General features: G+C 48.2%; 1 protein-coding gene across 3 annotated transcripts in view; it reads right to left on the bottom strand.

Moving 5' to 3' along the window:
• Window positions 1–13,320: 13,320 nt before the first annotated feature.
• Window positions 13,321–17,765, bottom strand: part of INO80 (INO80 complex ATPase subunit) — a 140,868-nt gene continuing 136,423 nt past the window's right edge. For all 3 annotated transcript variants that reach the window (XR_008299228.1, XR_008299230.1, XR_008299229.1), the window contains exons 37-38: window positions 17,386–17,702; window positions 13,321–14,951 (exon numbers count right to left, since the gene is read on the bottom strand). The gene's annotated coding sequence lies outside the window, so the exon portion shown is untranslated. The remainder of the gene's footprint in view (window positions 14,952–17,385; window positions 17,703–17,765) is intronic.

Here is a 17,765-nt window from a genome sequence, read left to right as displayed (position 1 = left end):
TGGCCTCGTGTCTTACCATTGATGGGAGAAGTGTGGAGTCCAGCCAAGTTCTTCTGGGAGTTTGTCAGGGCAACACAGCAGGAGGGGGCAGCGGGTGGCAGGGAGACTTGGACAGCGCCTCCTGGGCCAGGGCAGGGCAAGACAGCCAGTTTGGGCGCTCAGAACAGAGCCCTGCTCTCTACCGAGCAGGGGTGGGGAGGGCTTCCTGTCAGCTGTACATGGGCTCCCATTCTTCAAGCCTTATTCATTCAAGTATTTACTAAACTGCTGTATGCCAGACACTGACCTGGGCACTGGGGATATGGCAGTGAAGCAATCTTCCTCCTTAGGGTACTAAGAGACTCTGAATGGGACCATTTAGCATGAAATGTGCTGTGATGGGAGGCCAAGAGTGGGCTCCTGACATGGAGGTGGTGGTCAGGGAAGGCTTTCTGGGGGAGGGAATGATGAGGCCAAGCTCTGAACCTGAGAAGGGGTCTCTGGTGAAAAGAGGCAAGGAACAACTTGTGCAAGAGAAGGAAGAAAGGTCAGGCTGGCTGGGACAGAGTGGACAGAGTGGCATGGGGGATTGGACACGGGACTGGACAGGTGGCAGGACCACATCCTGTGGCTGGGCCTGATTAGCTGTGCTGTAGAGGTGGCATCCCTCCTGGGTTGGTGGGGGCCTCCTGTGAATTCTGAGTGAAAAGACTGCTTAAGAGGAGCCCTGGTTTCTGTCAGGTTGGAGCAGGAAGGCCAAAGACAGCCTAGGGAAGGATGAAGGTGGCCTGAGCTGAGGTGAGGCAGTGGGGACAGAAGGAAGGATAGATCTGACAGTCGCCAGGGCATGAGGCTGGCAGGGTTGGGTGTGGCTGGATGAAGGGGAGATCGAGGTAGGGGTAGAGGTCCAGGGCTGCTAGTACAGTTGTAGGTCTGGAAGGGCAGGGGTAGAGATCAGCTCTGCATGAGTGTTTGATCTGGGGGTGCCTGTGTAGGGCAATGGCATCCACATGGATATTCAGGGGGCAGCTGGGGAATGTGGGTCTGTGATTCAGAGAGAAATATGGGCTGGAGTGAGAGATCTGGGGCCATACACACGGAGACAGTACTTGAAAGCCTTGGAAGTGGGGAGAAAAGAGAACAGGGCCCATGCTCAGCCCTGGTGGCTTGAGTGAAGCAAGAAAAGTGGAGAGCAAGCAGCTGGAGAGATAGAAGAACCAGGGTAATGCTGCTGAATGGTCAGGGCAATAAAGAGAGAGGAGCATCCATTAGATGAAATAGCAGAGGGTGCTCTGTGGCCTCAGAGCAATTTCAGAAGAGTGGCATGAAGCCACAGAGCTGGGGAACCTTGTAGGAGGGGAAGGAGATCACTGAAGAAATTGATTGCTAGGGCACTGGGTAGCTCAGTCAGTTAAGTGTCTGACTTCGGCTCAGTTTGAGCCCCACATTGGGCTCTGGGCTGTCAGTACAGAGCCTACTTCAGATCCTCTGTCTTCCCCCCCTCTCTCTGCCCCTCCTCCACTCATGCTCGCTCTCTCTCAAAAATAAATATTAAAAAAAAAAAAAGTGCCTGGGTAGCTCAGCTGGTTAGTGTCTGACTTGGGCTCAGGTCATGATCTTGTGGTTCGTGAGTTCGAGCCCCGCATCGGGCTCTGTGCTGACAGCTCGGAGCCTGCAGCCTCCTTGCGATTCTGTGTCTCCCTCTCTCTCTGACCCTCCCCTGCTTGCGCTCTGTCTCTCTCTCTCAAAAATAAAAAAAGAAATTGCTGAGAGACGCAACAGAGGGGTGATGGAAGGTATGAGGATGTAGGGTCTCAGGACTTCTTTACAAATTAAAAACTGAGGATCCCAGGGGTTGTTGTTTACCTGGGATATAACATTTGGCAACATTTAGTGTATTAGAGATTCAAATGGAGAAGTGTAAAATGTATTACTAAAAATAAAAACAATCTATTACATGTTAATGTATTTTTATGGGCACCTGGGTGGCTTAGTTGTTAAGGGTCTGACTCTTGATTTCAGCTCAGGTCATGATCTCACAGTTTGTGGAATTGGAACTCTGGTGCTGCTTGGGATTCTCTCTCCCTCTCTGTCCCTCCCCCACTTGCGTACTCTCTCCTTAAAATAAACTTTAACATTTTTAAGGAAAAATGAATCTTTTCCAAAACAAGCAGATTTAGTGAAAAGAACAGCGCTGTTTTATGTTCTTAATTTTTTGCTTGATGAAAGCAGCTGGGTTCTCATTTGTTTCTGCATTCATTTTGTTGCAAATCCACCTTTCATAAAGTTATGGAAAACTCCACTCTACACTTGAGAGGAAATGTGAGTAAAAAGGCAGATAACCTCGTAGTTTGACTATGAAAATAATTTTGACCTTGCAGTCCCCCTGAGAGGGTTTTGGGGATCCACAGGCATTCCTGGGCCATTTCTTAGGACTTCTGGTATAGTGGCATTAAAAAAAAAATTATTTATTTTTTGCTGGTGGGATTCAAACAGAGTGATGGTTGAGTGCCGAGGCCTAGGCTGCAGCATTAAGGGATTTCAGAGTTAGCAGGCAACTCGGGAATCAACTTGTCCATCTCCAAGGGCACCTTTCTGGAGAACCAGGAGTGAGTAGGAAGGATCAGCCAGTTCAACTGCTGTTTATTGAGTCTATGGTAGGTCAAGCTCCCGCTGTGGAAGACGGGAGGCACAGGAGTGCCCTCACACCTGGTCTGGGTAAGGGCAACTCCAGGAACTTGGGTTGGGGCAGAGGTGGTCAGGTCTAGGAGGGCCTTAAAGAAGCTGCAGGAATCCAGCAGGCAGAGGAGGCATTCCGGGTGTGTGGGGATGGCACAAGCAAAGGGGAAAGTGATAGAGAGCAGCTGGTAGGTGGCCGCGTGCAAGAAGCCTTGCAGTGTTGGCGACAAGGCTGAGAGCTACTCTGCAGTCAGTTCATAGAGGAAGTGTTAGACTTTATCTTGTAGGGAAGTTGAGTTCTATAGTGATGTTTTTGTTTTTTCTCCCACGGAAGGGTCTTTTTGTTCTTTTTGTTTTGTCTACTTGGAGTATTGTGTTCAGGCTTGGGTTTAAGTGTTGTGTCAGGGAAGATGATTTGAAGGCTGCAAGACCTGGTGTGTACCTGTTGCTATGTACCCAGGCAGGGGCTGGGGAGGGCTGAGCTAGAACCAGGAACTGGTAATGTGGGGACACCTCCTGGCAGCCCGTTAGAAATGGGGGACAAGTAGGAGGGAGGAGGCTGGGGATCCCAGGGTTTTGCCAGGGGGTCATGGACAGGCAGGGGGACATGGGTGAACCCCACTCTGGCCTCTCCACGCACCCTTCTAGGGTGGACAGGCTCCTAGGGGTTCTCCAGGTTGTCCCCCACTGGGCACCAGGAAGGACCACATTCCTCTGGGGGTTGCCATTTCCCCCAGACAGTGGTGGCACCCATGTGAGTCATCAGGAAAGCAGAGGGTGTGGGGAGAAGGACCTTGGATGGGGGAGACCCTGCCTTTCCGCAAGCTTGGCTCCGAGGTGGGTTGGGGTGCTCCAGGGTGTTAATTCAGCTTCAGTGCCCCGGCCAGGTTAGGGGAGGCAACAGTCACAGGGAGGGTGTCCCTGTGGGCCAGAGTTGGAGCACAAGGACCAGACTTGTGCTCCAGGCTAGGGTGACCACACATCCCACTGCCCAGGCCAGGCCTACTTTACTCCTGTTGTCCTGGAATAATTCACTTTCACTCTCAAAAGCATCCAGGTTTGGACAATAAATTGCATGGTAGCTGTGGAAACTGGGACTGAGAAGTTTTGCTTTACTGGCTGGCTGTTAGAGGGTGTTGACCAAAGCCCCTGATCAGCCTTCCCTTTGCCCTCCTCATCCTATTCCTGGACCTTCACCCCTCGCTCAGCAGCCCAGAATGGCCTCTCTCCTATGCCCTTTCCTGCTCTGCCCTAGGCAAAGGCCCCACCAGGCCTGCCCTTCCTGGTTTAGGTCTGCACCTGCCCTTACCCTCAGCTTGGGCATTTCTTGGGGTGTGAGAGAGAACTTGACACATCCTGAAGGTTCAGCCACAGAGCTGCTCCCTGGTCACTGGTCCTTCCCCTGCAAGAGGGAGAGGGCAGCTCTACACCCGCACACCCTCTTCCTCCTGTGCACGTCTCTCTTCCTTAGTCCTGGACCCAGCACTGCACCCTCACCTCTCATGCTCTGCTCCTTCCCCTGGCGCTTCAGTCCTCTTGGGCTTTGTTATGGATCCTTTGCTCAGCCCCTCCTTGGGCCACTGGCCCAACAGTAAGGTGTAGCCCAGGGTGAATGTTTCCCTCTCATCCAAACTTAAATGTGGGGCCCAGCCCTCTTCCTCAAACCTTCCCATTGTCTGGGATCTAAGGGCTTCTTATGTTCGCCCCACCACCACTGCCCTAATGTGTGCCCTCCTTCCCTAGATGATTGTTTTTTATGTCCAAACTGATCTACCTTCCCACTTTCTCCTTGGATATTCATTTTCCATAATGTAAAATGCAACCCTGGCCACAACCTTCTGCACTAACAAACCTCAGCAGTCCTTCCTGGCCCTCAGGATAAACTTCTCTGCAGCCTTGGCACTACCCCCCCCCCCCCCCCAGCAACACCACCCCCACTTCATGGTATTTGTGGCTACCAAGCCTTTGCTCCCACTGCTTTCCTTGCCTGACAACTTTGCCCATGCTTCTCATATCCTTCAGAATTCAGTCCCAGCATCATGCCTCCAGAAGCTGCGGCTGGTGCCCCTCCTTGGGCCCCCCACAACCTCTGTTTTGCACCCAACACGTTGTATTGGTGTGCCCTGCTCGCAGGTCTGCCCCCTCTAACTGCGCATCCTAGCACACAGCACAGCACACAGTCCCATAGGAGCTCAGGGGACCTACGTGGGAAGGGAGTTTAATGTGACACCCTTCTGAAAGCAATGTCACATGTCCTTTTGGAGAGAAAGACCCGTGAAAGCCTCCGTCATAACCAAGGGGAAGTGCCAAGCTGCCTCCCCTAACTAATATTCCACCTGGATATTTATGTGCACAGCCCAGGAATGTGGGACAGGGAACCACAAGGACAAGGGCAGACCAGCTGGGCATGGTCAGCCTAGTACGTACCTGACTGGGGCAGTGCTGACCCACACGCTGGTGGCTGCCATACTGGCCTGGCCACTCTCCCTCTCCCTTCCTCTGTCTGAGAGAGGTCAGACCCTAAACACGTAAGAGGAGAAGGGCTAGCCTTGGGCATTCACGGTAGGGGGCAACTTCTATGCCCTTGCTTCCTCCTCCCTGCTCTGGGCGCTAAGCCAGAGGGCTGTTTGTGCTGCTCATGGGGTGCTGTTCCCAGTCCCCACAGGAGGGGGAGCTTTGCTTCACAGGCACAGCCTGAGGGTACTGGTGATGGGTGGGGGCAGGGAGAAAACGGACAGTACTATATTCACCTGGGGCTCCTCCCCACCCACTGCAGTCAAAGCCTTCAGCCTGGCAAGCCCCTCCTGGGCCTAGTCATACTCCTGCGCCAGGTCGGAAGTGCAGGACACGGGGAGTGGGGAGTGTCAGATATGCTGATGGCTCTGGCTGGGAGGAATGGTGAGTCCTTGGGGGTGAAAGCTGATGAGCTGCTTACGTGGGGTGCCTGAGTCATCTGTCCACAGGAGCAGGCCCTCGCCCATGGGGGTTTCCACAGGAAGGGAGCCCCAGTTCCTGCTCACAGGCCACTTGCAGCCCCGGGAGCACAACACACACTGAACAGATGGGAGCTGACCCGAAAGAAACCTGCAACATGCCTGTGACATGAGGGGTGATTTCTGACCTTGTCCTGCACCTTCTGTTCCCTCACCCTGGAAGTCCCTGCGCTGCTAGCTCTGGCCTGGGGAATTGTCACTCAGACTTCAGGGCTCATGAGATGTCACATTCTCTGGGAAGCCTTCCCTGACCCTCCTCTACCTAACTGCCAAGACCTGACTGTGGGTCCCTGTCAGGTGTCAGAGACACTTTTTCTCCTGCAGCTTTGATAGCACTGTTTCTTGCCTACCTTCCAGCACCCCACAGAGCCTGACAGTAGGTGCTTACACTGCATTTGTTAAGCAAAAGCCTTGACGGGCAGGCACTGGTGAGGGGAGGATGGGGCTGGGGAAGGCACTCTTGGGGTGTCTCCTCACAAGAGGGGGTGAGCTGGGTAGGAGTGCAAGGGAGGGAAGGGGACAGACCTACTATGACACTCCCTACCCTGAAAATGCCAGGGCCTGGTCAGGGCATTGAAGAGCTAGCTCTTCAGAGGCAAAGAACAAGCACTGACCTGGGATCCAGAGGTTCTAGTCCCTGTTTTAATTTTTTTTTTAAGTTTATTCATATATTATTTCTGAGAGAGAGAGGGAGAGAGAGAGAGAAAATGTGCATGTGTGCACAAGCGGGGGATGGGCAGGGAGAAAGGGAGACACAGAATCTGAAGCAGGCTCCAGGCTCCGAGCTGTCAGCACAGAGCCCGATGCACGGCTCAAACTCACTAACCGCAAGATCATGGCCTGAGCAGAAGTCGGACACTTAACCAAATGAGCCACCCAGGCGCCCCTTATTTTTTCAAAGTTTCTTTATTTATTTTTGAGAGAGACAGAGAGCACAAGCAGGGGAGGGCCGGAGAAAGAGGGGGCCAAAGGATTTGAAGCAGGCTCCATACTGACAGCAGAGAGCCCAATGCAGGGCTCAAACCCATAAACTGCAAGTTCACAACTTGCGCTGAAGTCCAGAGCTTAACTTGACTGAGCCACCCAGGTACCCCTCTAATCCCTGTTTTAAACTGTGTCTTAGCCAAGGCATTTTCCTTCTCTCTGGGCCTCTGTCTTAGCAAATGCAAAATCAAGAGCTGCCAATTCCCATCCAGTTCCAGTGGCTCCCCTTTTTCAGGACAGACATGGGCTTGGGGTCAGAGGGACTGGATTCCATGTATCTTGTGAGTCCCTGACCAGGTTACTGAATATCTCTGAGCTGCCATTTCTTCATCTCTAAAGTGGGATGGATAATCATAACTACCTTTCACATTCTTGGGACTAGGTGTGTTATTGGTGAAAACCTGTACCCTTTAAAGCACTCTGTGAATGTTGCTTATTACTTAATCCTCTTAATGTTAAACTAATTCACTATTTGACGCTATTATTTTCCACCAATACCTAATTAGGTACTGGATTGTCTCTAACCACTAGAGTGTAAGCTCCATAAAGGTCATTGCTGGCACCTTCCTGTTCATTGCTATGTCCTTGGTGCTTAGCACAGAGCCTGGCTTATTCTCAGGCCCTCAAAAAAACAGTTGCTGGACAAATAAACAGATAAATGAGCTGACATGGATGAATGACTACGTGAATGAACTCGGCTACTTTGCAGAGCACTGAGGACAAATCAGGGTGACCAGGTGGAGGGAGAAAGGGAAAAGGGGGAGGAGGCAGAGGAGGAATGGAGTGCTGCTGGGGCTGTCCAGGCTCTGCTGAATTGGGGAAGGCAGGTGAAGAAAGACAAGGAGGGAAATGACAAAAACAAACTTGGGGCAGTGAGACAGGCCACTTTGCTGCTGGGTGCCTGGCAGGAGGCCCCCCTGAACAAGCCCTCTCCCTGGTCAGGGCCCTCCTCTACCTCTCTCAGGCCCTGCCTTGCCAGCAAGTTGGGGAGAGGAAGGAGGAAGGAGGGCTGGCTGAGGTCACTCCATTTTGGTTTGTTTACCAACAGCACAATCCTCTTGGGTCATGACACAGTCAACAGCCTCTGACTCAGCTAAATATATCTCCTCTGTTGGCCAGGACCACACAGTCAGCCTCTGAAGGCCAGGGACCACTCCGCTCATCCCTTTGGGTTGGGCCCTGGGTCTCCTCCTCACCCCAGAGCCCTGTGTCCCAGGGGGGCCAAAAGCCAATCATTGTCCAAACCAAATACAATTACTGGCTGAACCCAGGTGGGTAGATTCATATGGACAGAATCAGAGAACTTTCAGGGGGGAAACCCCTAACCGTCCAGCAGTAGGACAACCAGAAGACTCACCCTCTTCAACGGCATATTTGCAGTCACTGTGAATATCTAGGAAAAGTATTTACTACTGTTACTTTCTTTACACTACTCTCTCAACATTACCGTATAATGTTAAGTGAGAAAAAAAGCATACAAAGTTAGATACATAGTATGAATACAATCATGTCTTTTAAAAAGCATAGAAATATCTGGAAGGAATCACCAAAAACTGTCAACGCAGTTTGCCTCCCAGGAGGGGAACTGGAGGCCAGGGGATGGGATGAGAAAGACTTCTTACACCCTTTTGTATGTTTTTGATTTTGAACGATGCAAATTCATTACTTATTCATAAGTAAATAACTCAAATAGATAATAAAATGCAGATTTGAAAAAAAAAAGGGGTGGGGGTGTCTATGCATTAAGACGTGGTGAAACAGCCCTGAGAGGTTAAGAGCACTTGTCTGGGTGGTGGGCTCCTTTTCCTACCCAGAGGAAAAGCTGGCCCTATGCCCAGGTAAACCAGAACATCAGCCTTGCAAACAGAAATAGGGGCCCTATCAATGCTCAGAATCTAATTTGAGGCATGAAGAAGGACATACCTGCCTTAAACCATTTCCCCATGGTATTTGAAATAGCGCATGCCTTTGCGTGAAGTACAGTTTCTCTAAAGTCCCCTTGAAAACATTATTGTATGTGCAGGGGCGTTACCGTACTTATCACTTTATCACGTGAACCAAATGAAAGAGGGGGACATCTTGTAAGAAAGCTTTCATTTCTGGGAAGTATTTCTTACTGCTTTTGAGTTTTTTCCCTGAATTTCCCTAAGAAACATTTGCTTCTTTTATTAATAGCACTTATAATTATATATAAAAAGAACACATAATCACAGTGGAAGTTTGGAATATAGAATGGGAGGAAGCATTAAAAATTCATAATTCTGCCATCCAGGGAAGTTTACTTCCTTCTAGTCTAACCTCTTACTACTCTATTAAAAACCTTTATTATATATATAGGTAAGTGAAAAGACAAAATTGATCATGTTCTACTACCTTGTGTCTACACCTTTTTGCCTAATTAACATTAAATTGTGAGGATTTTCCTATGTCCTCAAATATTTTTGAAAATATGATTGCTGATGGCTAATATTCCACCATATCAATGTACAAACATTTATATAACCAATCCTATAGTTTCCGTTCGAGTTGTTTCCAACCTTTTGCAAGGTTTGATTATGCTGCTATGAACCTCTTATTTTAATTGCATATAGCAGAAAATCCAGTCAAGTGGGCTTAATTTAGCCTAAGAGGAGTTACTGGCAAAATCCAGAATTAAAAGGAGCATCAGGGAAAGGCTCTCTCAGGGTTTCTGCTTCATTTCTGGCCTCTCCTTCAGGTTGGCTTCTTCTTAGCTCCTGGGGCAATAGGCTTTCAAGTTCACACCTGAGGAGGTGGGAGAGCGGAGTGAGGGCTCAGGTCCTGTTTCCCTCTGGCCAATTTATGACAAGATAGCTAGGCAGGAGGGAAATAGGCTGATTGCCCTGGGGCTGGGGTCTGGCCCATCCTTGCCTGGGTCATGGTGGCAGGGTATGTTTGTGGGGGTTAGGCCTACCCCTGTGGTTTTGGCACAAAAGCAGGAAGGGAAAATGCTGGCTAGGCAGCCAAAAAATGTCCTCTGCAGACTGGCTACTCAGATTGGGGTCTGTGAACCAGCAGGCTCCACATCATCTGGAACTAATTGGAAATGCAAAAATCTTAGGGACCTCCCCACACCTACTGAATGGCAGTCTGCATTTTAATAAGAGCCCCACTCAGGAGACTGCTCATTAAGACTGAAGAGCCCTGCCCTACAGCAAACTTGATTATCCCCTGAAAATAGATCTCTAAAAGTGGAGTGGCTGGGTCAAAGGATGGATATTTCTAAAAGTCATGGTACATATGGTCAAACTGTCCCTTATAAATAAGGCTCTATCACTTTACATTCCTACTCTGGGATCTGGGTATGTGAGTCCTAAAGCTTAAGCAATTTGGGAAAACCTCTCTTTAAGAAAAAGAATACAGGGGTGCCTAGGTGGCTCAGTTGGTTGGGTGTCCGACTTCAGCTCAGTCATGATCTCAGAGTTCTGTGAATTTGGGCCCCACCTAGGGCTCTGTGCTGACAGTTCAGAGCCTGGAACCTGCCTCAGAATCTGCGTCTCCCTAACTCTCTGCCCCTCCCCTGCTTGCACTCTCTTCTCTCTCAAAAATAAACATTAGGAAAAAAAAAAAAGTACAAAAGTAAATGTTAAGAATAAAAAAATCCTGAAAAATACTTCAAAATTATAATAGTTAAACTTATCAATAGCTTGAAACATATGAAACCGCCATATTTGTAGGTAAAAAAGTCACAAATGGTTAACAAGCAATTTCACTTTTTCCCTATATTTTTGGCTGCATCCCCCCCCACCCCCTCCCCTGCCCTACTTTAAAGCTTTATTGAAATGTAATTCACAAACCACACAACTCACCCTTTAAAGTGTAGAATTCAATGGCTCACAGAGGTATGCAATTACCATCACAGTCACCTCTGGAACACTTTCATTAGCCCAAAAAGAAACCTCACACCCTTTACCTGTTACCACCCAATCCCCCAGCCTTAGGCAACCGCTAAATCTGTCTCTACAGATTTGCCTATTCTGGAAATTTCACAATCATGTAATACATGATCTTTGGTATTTAGGTTCTTTCACTTGACATAACGTTTTCAAGCTTCATCCATGTTGTAGCATGTGTCAACACTTCACTCTTTTTTATTGCTGGGTAATAATGCACTGTATGGACATACCACATTGTATTTATCCATTCATCAGTTGATGGACATTTGGGTTTCTTCTACTTTTTTGCTATTTAAGAATAATGCTGCTGTGAACCTTTGTGTATCGGTTTTGTGTGAATTTTTTCATTTCTCTTGGGTTTATACCTGGGAATGGAATTCCCAAGTATATTATTAGGGCTCTCCAGAGATACAGAACCAATAGGTTTATCTGTCTATCTATCTAGTTGACTAACCTACACAGAGATAAATAAGATAGATCTAGCATAATTGGCTCGTGTGATTATGAAAGCTGACAAGTCCCAAGATCTGCAGGATAAGCCAGCAAGCTAAAACCCAGGACAGCCAATGGTGGAGTCAGGTGCAAGAGATAGCAGCAAGAGTGAACATTTCAGTTCCAGTCTGAAGGCAGGAGAAAGCCAACATTCCAGTTCAAAGGCAGTCAGTCAGGATGAATTCTCACTTACTGGAGGGAGGGTGAGCCTTATTCTATGCAGGCCTGCAGCTGATTGAATGAAGCCCACCTACTGAGCAAGGGCAGTCTGCTTTACACAGTCTATTGACTTAAATGTTAATCTCATCCAAAAACACCCTCACAGGAACACCCAAATGTCAGGGTATTCTGTGGCCCAAACTGATACATAAAATCAACCATCATAGTAACTATGTTTAACTTTTTCAGGAATTGCCAAACTGTTTTCCAAAGTACCTGTAGCATTTTACTTTACCACCAACAATGAATGATTCCGATTTCTCCATATTCTCATCACTTATTATTATCGGTTTTATTATAGTCATTGGGTATGAAGGGCTGCATATTCTTTGCCTTTTCAAGCAATAATGATATTGCAATTGCAGTTTCTATAGAAAAAATAGGAAGGAAATGTCTTTTTTATGGCATGTTTAATATACTTTTTTTTTTTTTTTTATAGTTTTGGGTGTCCTATTGCTACCTCTGTAACTTTCTCAGAGATGCCTGTTCAGTCTAGGCATTGCTCACTGATCTCAATAAACATGGTTTCCCATGGTCCAGTCAGCCAGGGCCTTACTGTTCTGGTGCCACCCACCATGCCTGTCCTTGGGGGGGCTTGTTGGCTGAGAAGCCGAGATCAAGGTGGAACAGTGTCTTGTTCAGATCATTCTCCTTGGAGTTAACAGTGGGATCTGAACACTAGATGAAGACCAATGGCAGAGTTTTATTGGAGGTTGAAGAACAGTTCCAGGACCACCTCTTCCAAGGCAGAGGGGTTCTCCTAGGCTGAAGCAGTGCCCCATGCCATCTGTGCAAAAAAGGCCCACACAAAGTGAGGTGACCTGAGGCTTACACTACAGAATCTCACAGTAAATGAGCTTCTGATTCTACCAGGATTTGTAACAAGGCACATTTCCTTGTAACCTCCCCCAACTCCTGCAACTGCCATTTAAAAATAAATCTCAGCCGGGGCGCCTGGGTGGCTCAGTCAGTTGAGCATCTGACTCTCGGTTTCAGCTCAGGTCATGATCTCACGTTTCGTGAGCTGGAGCCCCACATGGGGCTCTAAGCTGACAGCACAGAGCCTGCTTGGGTTTCTCTCTCCCTATTTCTCTGCCCCTCCCTGGCTTGTGCTGTCTCGGTCGCTCTCAAAATAAGTAAATAAACTTAAAAAAAGATTTATAAAAAAAATTAATAAATCTCAATCTGATAGGAAAAGCTTAGAATCTCATTGTTTTATTTTGTATTTCTTTGCTGATTAATGAGGTTGAAAATTTCCCTGTATGATTATTAACATTTGCACATGTGTGTGTACATTTTCTATGCATGTACAGGGTCCAGCACATAGAAGGTGCTTAATAAATAAATCTTTAATAAATGGTTTTGCCCATTTTCCTTTGGAGTGTTCCTTTGGAGTGTTCGTTTGGAGGACTAACAGCTGTCCATTCAAATCTGTTCTCTTCTTCTTAAATTGTATGGCAGCCTCCTTTGCAGTTAGGTGGGTCTTTGGGTCTAAAGCTTGTTCTGAGAATGTTAGACAAAGTGCTAGAAGCCACTTACGGGTCTAACCCTTAAGACAGCAGGTTAACTTCCTCCCCAGTCTTTCCCCGTCATATGTGTTTGCAAACCAGCACTGACTGACCATGAAGATGAGGACAATGCATGGAGATGGCAAGAAACAGAATGAAAAGAACGTGGGACCTTAGTGTGTACAACAGATCGAAACTCTTCTGTGAGAAAACTATGGATTTATAACTAACTTGAACAATTGCATGTGGGATCTGTTATAGCAGTGTGTGCTACCCTAACTAACATAAGCAACAATACTATTTGGTCAGAGGATTTATGGCCGAACCAGTGGACATCTGCAATTAGTCCCTAGGGATGACCAGCCTGTTCCCATAAAGATGAGGCACAGGAGAGAGGAGGAGATAAGATCAGGTTCAATGACACTGGCCTTTGAGATCACCCATTTCATTTTCCCTGCTCTTCCTAACCTAGGATGACGGACTGTATTTCCTCACATTGCCTTCTGAGAGTGAGCTGCATCAATCTATTGCCTAGACCCCTTGGCAGAGCCGTTCCTTGTCATTTAAGTTAATCAGTACTTTTTTTTTTTTTTTTTTTTTGCTTTTTAAGGGTAATTAAAAAAAAGGGGGAGGGGGTGCCTGGATGGCTCAGTCGGTTAAACATCTGACTCTTGATCTCGGCTCAGATCATGATCTCACAGTTCCTGAGATTGAGCCCTGGGGTCAGGCTCTGCGCTGACAGCACAGAGCCTGCATGAGATTCTCTTTCTTCTCTCTGCTCCTCTCCACTCTCTCTCAAAATAAATAAACATTAAAAAAAAAAAAAAAAAAGGAGAGAAAAAATACAGACAGCAAGCTTTAGTGAACTGGTTAAAAACCAGAACATGCTTATCTAAGACACTTGTCTTATCCAGAGCTCAGTTACTAGAGGCCCTCGGGAGGGCCAGAAAACAGGCCAAACAGGAGGCATGTACTGAAGCTCAATTACATCATTCCTAGAAGACCCCACAATTCCTCCTTCAGAGTACTTTTCATTGGTTCAGAAGTTCCAAATCCGGTAAAATGGTTTCAAGCCCTCCAGAATTTGGAAAAAGTTAGAAGAGAGAGGGCTACCTCATATGGGCACAAAAACAGTGAGGGGGCAGAGGCCATCTTCAAAGTAGACTTAAGAATTGTGCCAGTGTAGCTGTTGGTGCTATTTAATGTTGTGCACATATTAGTCACTTTGCAGTGAGCCTGGGCACCAAGATCCTCACATGACCCAGGGCCTCGGGAAATGTTAAGACAGGTTTACTAGATACGGTGTTTTTAAGCAGTGACATTAATAAAACCTTTTAAAAACAGTTCTAGGGATGCCTGGGTGGCTGAGTTGGTTAAGCATCCGACTTCAGCTTAAGTTATGATCTCAGTTCATGGGTTCAAGTCCTGCACTGGGCTCTGCGCTATTGTGCAGAGCCTGCTTGGGATCCTGTCTCCCCCTCTCTCTTAAAAATAAACAAACATTAAAAATTTTTTTTTTTATCTTGTTTTAAACGAGGTGCTTCCCATACCTGGGAAATGGGAAGGAAGCCCCTTCTCTCTTCTCTGGTAGAAGGAACAGCCATAGGTAGGCCTGATTTAGGGTGGGGTTTGTGGTTTGTGATGGTGGAGGAGGAGGTAAAACATTTGGAATGCTCCTGGCTATTCTCTCACAGAGCTGCTCTCTGGGGGATCACCAGCTGGGAATGGGGGAGCTTAGAAAAACTGCGATGGTCTCCTATAACTTTCACAGGAGCTTCCTTTTTGCCTTGGGAATCCCCAAGGCTATGGAATCCCCAATTGCTATGGCCCAATCCCCAGTCCAGGTTGGACCCAGAGAGGCCACTCTAGCCCCTGGGGCCAGGCCTTCATTCTTGAGCTTTGGGTCCCAGGACACAGAAATCCCATGGGACAGCAGAGGCATGGGCCCTGCAGGGGTGCTCACAGGAGCACATTCTCCTGCCTTTTGGGAAGGAACTCTTACCTATGAGGAAGGAAAGAGTTGGGGGGCCTCTCTCTCTGGAATCCTGGTCTCTCTCCCCCAGGTGCCAGGAACTAGGAACCAAAGGCTCCATGAGAACTGCGAGAGACATCTTGAGCTTTGTGACTTCCTATGTCCAGTTCTGCTTTTACCTGGTGTCCTTGTTTTGATGACCAAGAAAACCCTTAACATAGAAAAAAGCAAGAGGTTTATCTTTGGCAGTATTTCTAGGAGAAAACCAGGGGTACATCCTCTTGCCATTATGGGGAGCGGGTGGTGGTGGAATGAGAGAGTGGGTGGTAGCAGTTTAAAATTTCAAATTTTAATTTCCATATCCAACATGGGGCTCAAACTCACAATCCCGAGATCAAGAGTTGCATGCTCTACTGACTGAGCCAGCCAGGCACCCCCAAGGTGGCAGTTTCAGAGAGGAAAGGGGAACCACCAAGTCTGTGGACCGGAAGCAAAGTAGAAATGGGAACACAGGAAGAGGCTGGGAGCCTGGTGATTAGTGAGACATCCAGTCCTCAACACCCAGGAAGTGGGCCTCAGGCATGTCCTCTCTCCTCCCTTTTCCTTCCACCATTTATACCCATCCCTGGTGACTGTCACCTGAGACTGGCATCTCCATAGCACTATTTGGCCCAGATGCTTGTGGGGTGACAAATGGGTGGGTCGTTTCCATGAGGGCTGAAACAGCCCAAGCTCCTACCACCCCAGCCCTCAGAAGCCTCCACATAGGGGTCCTTCTGATCACCATTTGCCACCATAGATAGAGCAAGTGCCCACGCACACAGTTTCAAGGCAGCCAGAGGCCCTGAGTTTTCTGCAACAGACTCTGCCCTCCGCACACCTGCCCCATCTAAGTTGTCTAAACGAGCATTGTGAAGATGCTCGTGGGCAGCCAGCACTGACCACAGCTGCCTCCCAAATCACACGGCTTCACCAAAAGCCAGGGGTCCGGTCTCTAAGAAGCTTGGGGGAGCGGCCAAATTTCCCCACATCCTTGAGAAGGGTTTAGCAATGAGCTAAGAAAGCTAACTGACCCTGAGGAGTCTGGTGGCCATGACAAGAAAGGCAGCAGAAAGTGAGCCTAGGGATCACAGACACTCCAGCAGCTGCCAGCAACTAAAGAGGCTATATCTTGGGGCGCCTGGGTGGTTCAGTCGGTTAAGCAACCAACTTCGGCTCAGGTCATGAGCTCACGGCTTGTGGGTTCGAGCCCTGCCTCGGGCTCTGTGCTGACAGCTTCGAGTCTGGAGGCTGCTTCGGATTCTTTGTCTCCCTCTCTCTCTGCCCCTCCCCTACTCGCATTCTGTCTCTCTCTCAAAAATAAGTATTAAAAAAATTTTTTTTTCAACTTTTTTTTTTTTTATTTTTGGGACAGAGAGAGACAGAGCATGAACAGGGGAGGGGCAGAGAGAGAGGGAGACACAGAATCGGAAACAGGCTCCAGGCTCTGAGCCATCAGCCCAGAGCCTGACGTGGGGCTCGAACTCACGGACCGCGAGATCGTGACCTGGCTGAAGTCGGACGCTTAACCGACTGCGCCACCAGGCTCCCCAAAAAATTTTTGTTTTTTAAATAAAGAGGCTACCTCTGGCTGGAAGCCACACCAGACAGAGGAACAGCAGCAGATGAGACCTCTCATACCTAACATGTTTAACAGAGGTGCTACCCAGAGGGGAAGTGTGTTAGAGAAGATCATGAATTAACAGTTAAAAAAAACAAAACACTGGAGAAAACTCATATGAGACTGAATTTTCCTAGAAATATTAGGATTTCATTTTCTGTCATTAGGTGGATGAGGCGGAGTAAGAGAAAAACAAAGCTGTTATTTCCTTCACAAGGTTTCCTGGCTGGGGTGGCAACACACAGAGGTGGCTTACTTGGGACTGGCAGAGGTGGAACGTGCTCTAATGCCCGTTATTCCAGGTGTGGTCCAAGGACTGGTGGCATGGCCATCACCTGGGATGTAGTAGAAATGCAGTCGACTGTAGGTCTCATCTTGGACTTTCTAAAACTCAATCTGCGTTTCAAGATCCCAAGGTGATTCATGCATATTAAGTTTGAGGAAAAACTGCCTTAAGGGATGATCCAGGTTTCAAATCCTTTTCTTTCCCTAATAGTTGAACTCCACACTGTACTGGTTAATTTGGGTGGCCATGCTGCTTTACTCCTCACTCACAGCAGCCCTTGAGGCACATCTGGGGATCTCTAAAACTTTGAGACCCGCTAAAACCTACTATCTCACCTCAGCTCCCTGTTTGGCATTGACAGGAGCTAAAGAGATCTCTAATAACAGATGGTCTGGTGCAAGGGGCACAAGTGAGGGCATGTGGACTGTACTTGCAAGCCAGCATGGCTTTCTGATGGAACATGCTGCCAGACATCAGGGCAAGGCTGTGAAGAACCCCGCTCACTGCTCAGTCGGCATTGCCCTGCCTCCTGCCCAGCCCAACCTCAGGACCACAGACACAAACAAGCCTTGGGTGTGTCTCCAGAGTCCTGGGTGCCTCAACAAGTCCCTACACACAGAAACAGGGATAGTAAGCCCACTGCACACCCTCCATTTCCAGGGCTGTTCATACAGACTCACGATCTTAAAATTCACTCACCTGGGGTCCTCAGAGCTGGCTCATGTGGCAAAGTGACCTCGGCCAAAGAGACAGCCCTCACTGTGATCCACACCAGATCTGCACTCTAAGGCCTGGGCTTCTAGGCTTCCTGAGGGATGTTTCTTTTAGCAGGCAAGAGCCCTCCCCCAGCCTTTTTCCATTTTAGGGTACTGGCTCCCTGGGTTCCTGAGAGCTGGGCTATCTCACATGGAAGATGTACAAGTCTTCAGAAAGTGGGTAGACAGAGCATGAGTCATAACTTGGGGACTGGTTAATGAGCTTGGAGTCTTCACTTTTTAGGTTCCAGTTTCATCCATCTATCCTCAGGGAAGGGAGAGACAGGTGAGGAGGAACATTAGGGCTGTGAGTGTTTCTCATTA

The sequence above is a fragment of the Acinonyx jubatus genome, chromosome B3 (genome assembly GCF_027475565.1).
Source record: "Acinonyx jubatus isolate Ajub_Pintada_27869175 chromosome B3, VMU_Ajub_asm_v1.0, whole genome shotgun sequence".
NCBI lineage: Eukaryota > Metazoa > Chordata > Mammalia > Carnivora > Felidae > Acinonyx > Acinonyx jubatus.
Note: the sequence above shows the minus strand (reverse complement) of the source record. Positions and strands in the feature narration are given on the sequence as shown.